General features: G+C 39.4%; 1 long non-coding RNA gene across 1 annotated transcript in view; it reads left to right on the forward strand.

The window, feature by feature from the left end:
• The first annotated feature begins 6,621 nt into the window (after positions 1-6,621).
• LOC129642302 (uncharacterized) overlaps positions 6,622-14,488 on the forward strand; it is an 86,247-nt gene continuing 78,380 nt past the window's right edge. Inside the window, exon 1 of the long non-coding RNA XR_008709605.1 lies at positions 6,622-6,805. This is a non-coding gene — a long non-coding RNA (uncharacterized LOC129642302). The remainder of the gene's footprint in view (positions 6,806-14,488) is intronic.

Consider the following 14,488-nt stretch of genomic DNA (forward strand, 5'->3'; position numbering starts at 1 on the left):
CTCAAATTTATAGACTCTTGGTTTAGCTTCTCTGAAAATACAAGCATGATTGAAAAGTCAAGTAAAGTACATAAAAGAAAGGCAATGCAAACAAACAAGCATCAGAAAATATTAAAAGTTTTTCTAAAGTCCTAGTGATTAAAACTGCTGACTCTCAATATCTGTACACAACAGACATATAGCTAAATGAAACAATATACTGAATAGAATACCAAATACCAAACTAGACATAAACACATTAACTAAAGCAATTTAAAGAAAATACTTACTTCCTTGGAATTTTTTTTTACAAATAAAAAGGTAGAAAATCTCCAAAATTAATATGGCAGCATTTTAAAATATTCTTGTAATGAGGAACATTTGGAAAAAACATTTAAATGAAGCCATAAAAGTAAAAGGATTAAATCTAACAGAGCTTTTTTTTTTTTAATTTTATTTTATTTTTAAACTTTACATAACTGTCTTAGTTTTGCCAAATATCAAAATGAATCCGCCACAGGTATACATGTGTTCCCCATCCTGAACCCCCCTCCCTCCTCCCTCCCCATTCCATCCCTCTGGGTCGTCCCAGTGCACCAGCCCCAAGCATCCAGTATCGTGCATCGAACCTGGACTGGCAACTCCTTTCATACATGATATTTTACATGTTTCAATGCCATTCTCCCAAATCTTCCCACCCTCTCCCTCTCTCACAGAGTCCATAAGACTGTTCTAACAGAGCTTTTAATTAAAAAGAAATCATTCAAGAGAAAAGTCATTTATTCTACATAGAACCTAATAGTTTTAATAAATTAGGAAAAACGAAAAGCTTGGACACAACAAAATAGAAAATATTTTTAAAAGCAAAAATAGACTTCAAATATGAAAAAAATATCGTAAATAAATTCAATACTGAAATGACAGTCTTGAGGAAATAATTGCAGTACCTCCTAGAGACAAAAGGCTAATCTCTTCAAATTTGTTCTTATAGAAATCAATTATTAAAAAAGAAAAAAATTGGGGAAAAGATACCATTAGCTTGACACAAGAATATGAAATAAAACAAAATTAAACAAAATAAAATAAAGTCTCCCAAATATTTGAAAATGCTGTGTATCACACATAGCCTGAAAAATATGAGAAGTAAAATTGCAAACTATTATGTTTTACCCACTGTAGTAAAATAAAACTTGCATTTATTTGGTAAAAACAAAGGATTTGAAAAAATTAGACACAAGTATCCTTTTTGCTATCATTGCCAATTAATGCAAATATTTCAGAAACTGATTTGGGTGTAAATGTACCAGTTACACTAGCAACCAGCTCTCTAAGGAGCTGCGGTACTTTGCCATGATACAAATGGAAGGATATTTACCATAGCATTGTTTTCAATATCATCAATCTATAAATAAAAATAAATTATCTAAATAGGGTAATTACAATTAATCTTGGTACAGTTTTAAATTGAAATACTGTGTATTCTTTAAGGCAAATGACACACCTATTTCTCCTGATTTGGAAATGTCACTAAAATATGTTGTTAACTAGAAAGAAGGTGTCACAATAATATGGAGAGTATTTTGTTTTAAAATAATGTACACATTTCTGATTGAAAAGATTGGTAAGTATATAAGGGAAATGTAGATTTCATTCTATTTTTTTGTTGTTTTAGAGTAAACTGCTTTATTTCATTTCCACTTTTTACTATTTGCTCCTATTAATTTAAAAATAAACAGAAAAATGTGCATTTAATATAGACTACATTAAATTCAAATTATTTAATTTAAATATATTTAATGTTATATTACTATGTAATTTCAGGCTCAGAAAAAGGACTAATAAAATGTTTAAATTAATTTACTCTCCAAGTTCGTGAGCTGAACTTTCAAATATGCAAATATAAAGAAAATATGTACATAGGAGATTTTCAGAGACTCTGGGTTTTTCTTCATAAAGAATATGAAAAAGACACATTCCCCAGTGTTCACTGCAGCACTATTTACGATAGCTAGGACACAGAAGCAGCCTATATGTCCACTGACAGATGAATGGATAAAGAAGTTTGGTACATCTACACAATGGAATATTACTCAGCCATTAAAAGGAACACATTTGGGTCAGTTCTAACGAGGTGGATGAACCTAGAGCCTATTATACAGAGTGATGTAACTCATAAAGAGTAAAACAAGTATCATATATTAACACATATATATGGAATCTAGAAAGCTCATACTAATGAGCCTATCTGCTGGGCAGCAATGGAGAGGTAGACATAGAGAAGAGACACAGTGGGGGAAGAAGAAGGGACAGATTGAGAGAGTAGCATAGAAACATATATATTACCTTATATAGAATTAGACAGCCAGTGGAAATTTACTCCAAGCCACAGGAAGCTCAAATCTGGTGCTGTATGACAACCTAGAGGTGTGGGATGCGTGGAGGTTTGGAGGGAGGCTCAAGGGGAAGGGACATATGTATAGCTGTGGCTGGTACATGGCATAAAGCAACACAGCATTGTAAAGCAATTATCCTCCAATTAAAAACAAATAAATTTAAATTATAAAAAGAACATATACCAGTTTCCTATTAGATGTAAATAGAACTATAAGGACCCCAAAAATATAAAAACTATATATGTTATTGATTATGAAGACAATAAAGTGACAACAATTGACAAAGGTAATAGGAAGTCATAAAGGAGATTAAACAATTTAAATCTTGAGGTCATGTTCCTTTTCTTTATCCTCTTCAATGAGGAAAGCAATCTATACATACAAAAGTGATTAATAGGCTTGAAATACAAGCTATCTGAATAGCTTCTGGCTCTTGGGAATGAGGTGATAAATGATTCAAAGTTGGCGACAGACAAGTAAGCTAAAGTAAAGTAAGAATACTATACTCTGTATAGTATCTTGAATTTAGCTTAAAGATGGCTAATCTCATGAAGGAAGACAGTTTCAAAACCTTGCCTTGAATTTACTGTTAATGGCTAGAATAGTTTGGCTTTTATTATTTTTTCCCCCTCCAATATCTTAAAACAGGTTTTTGGGGGTTTTTTTCTTCAGAAATAAGCTTCTTGGCATTTTTAGTATTCATGATTTTTTTCAAAATAGGGACACCTTGTATCAGGCAGCTCCTTAAAAAATAAGAAACTGTCAAATAATTTTCACGTATTATGAGTTGCCTATTTTGGTTTCCCTAATACATTATGGAGATTCATGAAGAGTTAGGGAATGATCATTGATTGACCTTTATGAGAATTAACTTAAAATTGAAAAAATATATACTTTTTTCATTTATTTGGGAGTCCTATTCAATAGAGAGTACTTTGTGTCAAGTTTTAAGATAACTGACACTGATAGAGCATTTATTCTATGTCAAATATATTACACATGTTTCTCCAAAAGTTTCTTAAGTAGGTAATATTATTCTTGTTCATAAATGGGAAAATTGATCCAGAAAAGTATATTACTTGTCCAAGGTAATAGTGCTTAAACATAGCAAAGCCATATGCAAACCAAAGTGTTTCTAATTCTAAGGCCTAAGATCTCATTGACTCAACTTTGCCTGCTCCAGCAAAGCAATTGTAGATCAGAAGGTGAATTTATTAATACTGATCAATTGCCACTGAATATTAGACCTATTGTTTTTTAATTTTGTATTACGGGGAAATTTTCAAACATACACAAAAGAGAAGAAATAGTACTATGAATTGCAAGTGCCAGTTATCACCCATAGTCAACAATATGCAAAGTTATACAGGTTTAGTGTTAGATGATATTAATGAATTATGAACTTTAAGGGGTATAATAATTTTTAATATCTCCTAATATCTGCCATGTACATTTTCCTAAATTTTTAGAAAAATATCTTTTTTCTTGTTCAAATTTTTATCTCTTATGTTTTAAGTCTCCTTGAATCTGCATTACCATTCCTTACATTTTTTTTCTTTCCAGAACACTTGCTATCAAAAAGATTGAATTGCTTTCTTATTGAATTTCCCACCTTCTTGACTTGATTTCTTATATTCTTGTGGTATATATATATAGACATAAACATAATTTAATATGTTTATCTATCCTTCATATTTCCTACAATCTTATAGACTTGATAAATCCACGTTCAATTTTTTAGAAAGAATACTCTCTATATGGTGTGTTCTTCCCACTGTATAATATCAGAAGGCACTTTAAAAGTCCAATTTTGAATAAGTTCACTGCCTGTCAGATAGATTCACATATTATAAATTCTTCATCAATCTTTCACCTAATAGTTTTAATGTCAATGGATGACTTTATCTAGATGCATAATGTCATTGTTTTTTGAGATATAATTCACATCCCATAAAATTCACCATTTTAAAGTGTACACTCCAATGGTTTTTAGTATATTTGTAGGGTTGTGTAATCACCCCACTATCTAATTCTAGAACACTTCTATCATCCAAACAGAAAATCTATATCCATTTGTAGTCATTCTCAATTATCTCCTTTCTCCATCCCCTAGCAACCACTAATTTGCTCAGTGTCTCTATGAACTCACCTATTCTGAGCATTTCACATAAGTGGAATTGTGAAACACATGGTCTTTTGCGCCTTTTTAATTTAGCATAATATTCACCCATATTGTTACATGTATCAATACTTTATTCACTTTGATGATTGATAAATATTCCATTTAAGGAATATATCACAGTTTGCTTATTTATTAGTCAGTTGATGGCAAACATTTGAGTAGTTTCAAACTTTTGTGTGTCAGTTGCTCAGTCGTGTCCAACTCTTTGTGAACCCATGGACTGTAGCCAACCAGGTTCCTCTGAACATGTGATTCTCCAGGCAAGGATATGGAGGGACTTGCCAGTTCTTTCTCCAGTGGATCTTCCTGACCCAGAGATAGAACCTAGGTCTCCCACATTGCAGGCAGATTTATTACCATCTGAGTCACCAAGGAAGCCTTAATTATAAATAATGCTTCTATGAATATTCATATTCAAGTTTGTTTATTTGTTCATTTGTTCATTGTAATGGATTAAGTCTTCAAGTCCTTTAGTTATATACCTATTAGTGGAAGAACCTAAATACAGACAGCTAATATTAAGAAATATATAGGGAGAAATTGATAATAATACCATAATGAATAATGAAAGTGAAAGTCATTCAGTCGTGTCTCACTCTTTGTGATCCCATGGACTATACAGTCCATGAAATTCTCCTGGCTAGAATACTGGAGTGGGTAGCCTTTCCCTTCTCCAGCAGAGCTTCCCAACCCAGGAATCAAACCACGGTCTCTTGCATTGCAGGTGGATTCTTTGCCAATGGAGCTATCAGGGAAGCCCATAATTAAGCATAGGGGATTTTAACATCCCATTTACATCATCAAGATCAGAAATTTAATAAGGAAATAGTGGCCATAAATGACAAACCAGTTGGATTTAATTGAAATCTACAGGTTTCCATACAGAAACACAAGAATACACATTCTTTTCAACTACGCATGAAACTTTCTCCAGAATAGATCATATGCTGGCTACAAAAGCAGTCCAAACAAATTACAAAAGATAAAAGTTAAGTCAAGAACTTTTCTAACTACAACGATATGAAACTAGAAATCAACTTTATGAAGAAAAATGGGCAAAGTACAAAAATGTGAATATTAAACAACATGCTACCAAGAAACGAATGGGTCAATGAAGAAATGAAAGAGGAAATTATAACTAGCCTTAAGACAAATACAAATGACAACACAACATTGCAAAATTTATGGGATACAGCAAAGCTAACTCTAAGAGATAATTTTATAAATAAAACAGTACCTCAGAAAAGTAGAAAAAATTCAAATATACAGTTTAACTTGATGTCTGGAGGTATTCGATAAAGAAAAGAAGAAAATAAAATAAAACAAAGTTGCTCAGTCGTGTCCTACTCTTTGTGACCCCATGGACTGTAGCCTGTCAGGTTTCTCCCTCCATGGGATTTTCCAGGCAAGAATATTAGATAAAGAAGAGCAAGTAAAACTCAGAGTCAACATAGTGAAGGAAATAATAAAGGCCAGAGAAGGGATAAATAAAACAGAAATGAAAAGAAAAACAACAGAAAAGATTAGTGAAACCAAGAAATGGTTTTATAAAAGGATAAAATATTGATAAACTTTTAGCCAGATTCATCAAGGAAAAAGATTAAGGATCCAAACTTTAGGTAGTTAGAATAGGAAAAAGGAGTCCAAAATGGTGGTGGCTAAAAGACAAAGAAAGGGGAAAAAAAAAAAAAAAACCATGAAAATGGAACAAAAGAAAATCAGAGGACCAGAGTGAGAGAGAACCTTAGGTAAAACAAACAGCCCTCCAGGCTAGCCCAATTTACATATGGGAGGCTCAGCAGGGAGGAGACAAACATATAAACGGAGGAAGCCAAGACTGATTCAGACCTCTCCTTTGGGGTTGGCCCACCCTCACACCTCAAGGGTGTACTTTCCTTTGCTTGTGGGATAAAACTCTGAGCTGTAACCAAGCTGTAACACTGGCCCACCATATCAAATCTTTGCTCTAGTGAGACAGAGCCAAGGAAATTACACACTCCCAGGACATATCTGGTGCTGTGTCTCAGATTTAACCTGGCTGAAACAACTTCAGCTTGGCCTCAGTGAGGCAGACACCAAGCACAGCAGAAGTCCAACTCGGTGAAAGCTCATGCTGTGGAAGCGGAAGGCGAAGGACACCCAGTGCAGTGGAAGTGACAAGAAGCCCAGCGTGCTGGAAACCAGGACAAAAAGGAACTCAGCAGTAAGCTCATGCAGCTTAGTCTCAGATTCCAGAAGACCTTCCATTAAGGTAGGAGGTCCTCACCCCTATGGCTGGAAGGACATACGGCTAACAAAATCTTAATTCCTTTACAATTTCTTGTTTCTTGTTTCCTCAAACTCCCTGTGAACAGGCGAGCAGCAGTGGGTGCAACTGAGGGACTCTGGCAGGGGCTACTCCCCCGTGTGTCCTGAAGGCTCCACTATCTGCTGCGCCTTAGTAGCTGTTGCCCAAGGGGGTGAGGGTTCTGCTGTCCTTAATCTCCTTTGTGCCAAGGATCAGGCCAATGAAAATTGTAGACACAGGTCATGCATTCAGCAGTTTTTCCAGCAAGTTATGAAAGGAGTTCCTCAGCACGATTTCCACTGCTTTTTCCTCCTGTCCTTCAGTTCCTCTCTCCATCTATGCCACTGTTTACAAAGCACTGGGCAGGCCATCATCTTTGCATTTCTGAAAGTTGTGTTTGAAACTGTTTACCCAATTGGGATGCAAACCCATATGGCAGGGACTCCGTGCTATGCTTAGTCACTCAGTCGTGTCAAACCAGAACTTTAACCTGGCCAATGGCACCCCACTCCAGTACTCTTGCCTGGAAAATCTCATGGACGGAACAGCCTGGTAGGCTGCAGTCCATGGGGTCGCTAAGAGTTGGACACGACTGAGCCACTTCACTTTCCCTTTTCACTTTCATGCATTGGAGAAGGAAATGGCAACCCACTCCAGTGTTCTTGCCTGGAGAATCCCAGGGACGGGGGAGCCTGGTGGGCTGCCATCTATGGGGTTGCACCGAGTCAGACACGACTGAAGCAACTTAGCAGCAGCAGCAGCAGCAACCTGGCCAAAACCCATGGTGCCTGGTTTCAGGACCTAATGAAGCTCAGGTTCTTGACCTCTTATTGCAAAAAGATTTCAGTGAGATACACAGTGATAGGTAAGAGTTAGATGTGTTCAGACTCAGAGAGATGCACACTCCACAGAGTGTGGGCCATCACAGAGGGTGTATGCAGTGGCCATGAAATGTGGTGTGGTTAGTTTTTGTGAGCTGGGTGATTTCATATGCTAATGAGTGGGAGAATCATTCCAACAACTGGAGAACCACCCACTCCATGGTCTTTTAATAGTGACTTGGAACTGTCATGGCACCTCTGGGTGTGTCATTTAGATTGACTATTGGAAACACCCTAAACTGCTCTTATGGAGGATGAGGGAAGAAATCAGTGATTTACATTCCCTCAGAGCAATAAGAGGATAAGCCTTATGGCTGTTTTGCCAGGTTCCCAGTCTCAGGGCACAGGCTTGGATTGCTTTACATCATGGTATCTATTCCCATCCACGGTGGACAAACTGGCAATGAGTTAAGATTACAACCCCTTAATCCTACCCAGCACTAGTCACTCTGGAGCCCTGGGGACACCCAACTCCAGCCTGGGGATCCCAGGAGGTCAACCTGCCTTGACCTGCCTATGGATATCATCCTCAGCAGGTTATCACACCTCAATCTGCCCAGGGACCCACCAGTCCAGGGCTCCCAGGAGGTCGGCCTGCCTCGACATGCCCAGGGACCCAATTCTTAGAAGGCTGACATGCCTCATCCTGCTTGGGTATTGGATCTCCAGGAAGTTGTCATGCCTCAACCTGTCTGGGGATCTGCACCCTGACCTGGAGATGCCGACTCTCAGGTTGCAACGGTACTGGGTAGCAAAAGCTTCAGGAAGACACACCCCTAAGGACATCAACCCATGGAAACAGAAGGAAGCCTATTAGTTTTGGGACCGTGCCCAGTCTCATCAATAACTCAAGATTCCAACGAGAACCCCACTGCCTTTCTGGCAAGCCTAAAGGAGGCCCTCCAAAAGTTTACCAATCTAGACTTAGACTCTTACAAAGGACAGATGATTTTAAAGGACAAATTCCTGTCCCAATGTGCATCAGAAATCAGGATAAAGTTACAATAGCTACAGCAGCAGGACCCTGCTTCCTCTGTAGATGAGATGGTGCAGACATCTTCCAATACCTTTTATAAAAGAGAACAGGGGAGGGAGGTCAATGCCCAGGAAAGGGAGAGAAGGAAAGAGACAAGTCATGCCCAGAAGCTGGTTGCCCTCCAGGGAAGCCCTATGGCAAACCCTGAGTCCTTGAAGGACAAGGCACGAGGCAAATGCCTAATCTGTAGACACGTGGGATGTTGGGCCAGAGAGTGTCTAAACTGTGACAAGTCTCCTAAAATGGCTTGCTACAAATGCCATCACATGAGACATTGGGCGGCACTCTGCCTTTGGGACCCAAGAGCCTCATGGTCAAGCACCAAGCCTGCCCTCACAATGGTTCAACAGGAGTGAAGTGGCCCACTCCAGCCAGCCCACCTGTCACAGATAACCATCACGGGGCTGGAGCCAAGGGTGAAACTGGATGTGGCAGGTAGGTCCAAGAACTTCTTGGTTGACACAGGGGCTACCCACTTTTTCCTGACCTCCTATTCCAGAGCCTTCTCCTCCCAAATCTGTTCCATTTTGGGGTGTTTCAGGAAAAACAATTACAAAATATTCACCCAGGCACTCCTTTGTTGCTGGGATGGACAAATATTTTCCCACCAGTTTCGGGTAGTCCCTGAGTGTCCTACCCCTTACATGGAAGAGATCTTTCCCTGCTTTCAAAATCTTGCAGTTATTGCATTCCTGATAGAAGATGCTTTAAAAATCTCTCTTGGGGGCAAACTATTTTTACCAGCCACCAAGTGAAACAACTCCTGAATGGGGGAGGCCGTTTATGGATGTCTGATCAAAGGATCCTCAAATACCAAATAGTGCTAATGGAAAATCCAGGCTTCACTATATCCTCTTGTGAGATTCTTAACCCAACTACCCTCCTGCCTACTCCCAAGGGCTCTCTCCCCTTTCACTCTTGCCTAGAAACTTTGGACCACTGGACAAAACCCTGAGAGGGATTGTCAGAAGATCCTCTGACCAATCCTGAGGAAATCTGTTATAGTGATGGAAGCAGCTTTGTCTTAGATGGAAAAAGAAGAGCTGGGATATGCAGTAGTCTCCAACTTAGAGATGATAAATACAAGCTAACACTTTGCCACCAGGTACTCCAGCCCAATTGGTTGAGCCCATAGCCCTGACTCAAGCTCTAGAGCTGGGCAAGGGGGAAAGAGTAGCCATTTACACCAACTCCAAGTATGCCTTTCTGGTGCTACATGCACATGCTGCTATTTGGAAAGAAAGAGGCCATTTGACCACTCGAGGGTCCCCAATCAAATATGGTGACCAAACCCTTAGGCTCTTGGAGGCAGTCCACTAACCCGCTGAGGTTTCAGTCTCCCACTGTAAAGGACACCAAAAAGGGAGCACAGAAGTGTCATGAGGGAACCAAGCAGCTGATCAGGCAGCTAAGAGAGCAGCATTTCAGAAAAATGACCTAATAGGGGTTGCCGCCTTAGTTCCTCAGATTTAATTAGCCAAAAACTCCTTCATATACTAAAGGTGAGACTCTTAAAGCTAAGAGTTAAGGCTTTCAAGATGATCATATGGGGTGGTTCCAAAAGGACGGACTCCTTTTTCTGCCTGGGAACCTCAGTGGAAGTTGGTTAACTCCTTAAAAGCCACTACTCATTTAGGGGAGAAGGCCCTCCAAAGATGACTAAAAAGGTTTTTCAGAGGAATAGGCCTCCAAACGACTATAAGGCAAGTCTTATAGTCTCCTCTTGTCCACTTGCCAATTAAACAGCCCCCAAGAAGCTCAAATACCCCAGCTGGCCCAGCCCATCCAACAGAGTGGGGCCAACCCAGGAGAGGACTGGCAGATGGACTTCATCCAGATGCCAGTTCTTCAAGGGCACAAATATCTACTAGTCATGATAGATACATTCACCAGATGGATTGAAGGCTTTCCCACCTAGATTGAGAAGGCTGAGGAGGTGGTAAAAAAAAAAAAAAAAAAAAAAAACCAAGATATACGCTTGTGGAGTGTCAACCAGGATCCTAAGAATTCTAAAAAGCCACCACTCTATGCTCTAAGAACATGCGTCCTCATTAAAATCTGGTAAGATGGATCCCCAAAGGCTCAATTTCAGCCCACATGGAAGAGTCCCTACCCTGTAATACTTTCTATCCCCAGAGCAGTCAAGGTTCCAGGACAGGACCCCTGGATTCACTACTCATGGGTCAAGCCATGGAAGAAAACATAAGAGGACACTCAATATACCTGTGAGCCCCTGGGAGATCTCAGATACTTATTCAGGACTACAAGTGAGTGCCATTCTAATGAACACCCCCAAAATTAAGTTTCTGGAGATAAGATTGTTCAGAATAGTTCTAATTAGCCAACACAGATTGGCAGGGATTATACTCCAAAATAGACAGGAGCTAGATCTCCTGATCCCTGAATAAAGAGGGACTTTAGCCATCTTGAATGAGACATGTTGTTTCTGGGTAAATACCTCCAGCTAAGTTATGACCAACTTTGACAGCATACTAAAAAGCAGAGACATTACTTTGTCCACAAATGTCCGTATAGTCAAGGGTATGGTTTTTCCAGTGGTCATGTATGGATGTGAGAGTTGGACTGTGAAGAAAGCTGAGCGCTGAAGAATTGATGCTTTTGAACTGTGGTGTTGGAGAAGACTCTTGAGAGTCACTTGGACTGCAAGGAGATCCAACCAGTCCATTCTAAAGGAGATCAGTCCTGGGTGTTCATTGGAAGGAATGATGCTGAAGCTGAAACTCCAATACTTTGGCCACCTGATGCGAAGAGCTGACTCATTTGAAAAGACCCTGATGCTGGGAAAGATTGAAGGCAGGAGAAGAAGGGGACGACAGAGGATGAGATGGTTGGATGTCATCATGGATCCAGTGGACATGGGTTTGCGTGGACTCTGGGGCTTGGTGATGGACAGGGAGGCCTGGCGTGCTGCAGTTCCTGGGGTCACAAAGTGTCGGACACGACTGAGTGACTGAACTGAACTGAATGAAGTTAAAGAAAGTCTCACAGTACTCAGGAAAACCATTCAGATCCTATGGGGTCTCAAAGAACAAGCTGAAGAGATCTCAGGGTGGCTACAACCTCTTTTGGGGGGATCCTTTTCCTGGCGAGGGGGTAATTTGGAGTTGGTTAATTCCTCTACTAATCCCTGTTTCCACCATATTGATGCTGCTTTTGATTGCTACATGTATTGGAGGCCCAATGCCCCCTCGCTATCCCAGCTCTGCTGGAACTATGCAGAGAGACTTCCTGCCCCCTACTCCCCAAAATTGGGCATCCCATCTCTTAAGGGGGGAACTTTAGATAATTCATTTCAGTTCAGTTCAGTCACTCAAGTCATGTCCAACTCTTTGCAACCCCATGGACTGCAGCACGCCAGGCCACCCTGTCCATCATCAACTCCCAGAGTTTTCTCAAACTCATGTCCATTGAGTTGATAATGCCATCCAACCATCTCATCCTCTGTCATCCCCTTCTCCTCCTGCCTTCAGTCTTTCCCAGCATCAGGGTCTTTTCAAATGAGTCAGCTCTTCCCATCAAGTGGCCAAGTATTGAAATTTCAGCTTCAGCATCAGTCCTTCCAGTGAATATTCAGTGGCCTGGCGTGCTGCAGTCCATGGAGTCACAAAGAGTTGGACACAACTGAGTGACTGAACTGAACTGAATGAATTATCTAAAGTTCCCCCCTTAAGAGATGGAATGCCCATCTGATTTCCTTTAGGATGGACTGGTTGGATCTCCTTGCAGTCTGAGGGACTCTCAAGAGTCTTCTCCAACACCACAGTTCAAAAGCATCAATTCTTCAGCACTCAGCTTTTTTTATAGTCCAACTTTCACATCCATACATGACCACTGGAAAAACTATAGCCTTGACTAAACGGACCTTGTTGGCAAAGTTATGTCTCTGCTTTTTAATATGCTGTCTAAGTTGGTCATAACTTTTCTTCCAAGGAGTAAGCGTCTTTTAATTTCATGGCTGTAGTTACCATCTGCAGTGATTTTGGAGCCCACAAAAATAAAGTCTGCCACTTTTTCTCCATCTATTTGCCTTGAAGTGATGGGACCAGATGCCATGATCTTTGTTTTCTGAATGTTGAGCTTTAAGCCAACTTTTTCACTCTCCTCTTTCCATTTCATCAAGAGGCTTTTTAGTTCTTCTTCACTTTCTGCCATAAGGGTGGTGTCATCTGCATATCTGAGGTTATTGATATTTCTCCTGGCAATCTTGATCCCAGCTTGTGTTTCATCCAGCCCAGTGTATCTCATGATGTACTCTGCATGTAAGTTAAATAAGCAGGGTGACAATATACAGTCTTGACGTATTACTTTTCCTATTTGAAACCAGTCTGTTGTTCCGTGTCCAGTTCTAACTGTTGCTTCCTGACCTGCATACAGTTTTCTCAAGAGGCAGGTTAGGTGGTCTGGTATTCCTTCTCTTGAAGAATTTTTCACGGATTACTGTGATCCACATAGTCAAAGGTTTAGGCATAGTCAACAAAGCAGAAGTAGATGTTTTTCTGGAACTCTCTTGCTTTTTCGATAATCCAGTGGATGTTGTCAATTTGATCTCTGGTTCCTCTGCCTTTTCTAAAACCAGCTTGAACATCTGGAAGTTCAAGGTTCACATATTGTTGAAGCCATATTATTGTTTAGGTAGTTAGAATAGGAAAAAGGAGTCCAAAATGGCTGTGGCTAAAAGACAAAGAAAGGAAAAGCCCTCAAAAATGGAACAAAAGAAAATCTGAGGGCTGGAGTGAGAACTTCAGGTGAAACACACACTCCTCCTGGCTAGCCCAATTTACATAGGGTGGCTTCAGGGAGCAGTAGACAAATATATAAAAAGAGGAAGCCAAGACTGATTTTAATTTTGGAGCCCTGAAAAATAAAGGCCTCTCCTTTGGGGTCGACCTGCACTCGTGAGGGTGTACTTTCCTTCTCTTGCTGAATAAAATTCTGAGCTGTAACACTTGACTGCATTTCACATCTTGGCTGGGGTGAGACAGAACCAAGGAAATTACACACTCCCCCAACACAAATAAACAAAACATGAAATAAAAGAGTAATTATAATTGATATCACTGAAATATAAACAATTATAAGTGAATATTATGACTAGTTCCATACCAACAAATTGGAAAACCTAGAAGTAGATGAATTTCTGGAAACATTCAGTCTTGCAAAATGAATAAGGAAGAAAGATTTGAATAGTACAGATCAGTAGTATTGAAACTGAATCACTAGTCAAAAAAACTCTCAACAAACAACAGTACAGTCCCAGATGACTTCACAGGGGAATTATACAAACCATACAAAAAAGTGTTAATCCCTATACTTCCTAAACCATTTCCAAAAACTGGAGAGGTGGGAACACTTCCAAATTCAATCTATAGAGCCACTATTATCCTGGAACCAAAATCAGACAGATACTGCAAAAATTAAAACTGAAAAATAAAAGTTATAGGTTAATATCTCTGAGAAATATAGATGTAGATATCATTTGTTAAGAAAATATTAACAAACTGAACTCAACAATATATAAAAAAGTATCATATACCATGAGCAAGTAGGATTTCTTCCAGGAACATAAAGGTGGTTCAGTATATGCAAAAAATCAGTATGATATATAGTATATTAATAAAATGCAGAATAAAAATAATGTGATCATCTCAATAGATGTTGTAAAGCATTTAGCAAAATTAAACATCCATTTATGATAAAAAAAAAAAAAAA

The sequence above is a fragment of the Bubalus kerabau genome, chromosome 1, assembly GCF_029407905.1.
Source record: "Bubalus kerabau isolate K-KA32 ecotype Philippines breed swamp buffalo chromosome 1, PCC_UOA_SB_1v2, whole genome shotgun sequence".
Taxonomy (NCBI): Eukaryota; Metazoa; Chordata; class Mammalia; order Artiodactyla; family Bovidae; genus Bubalus; species Bubalus kerabau.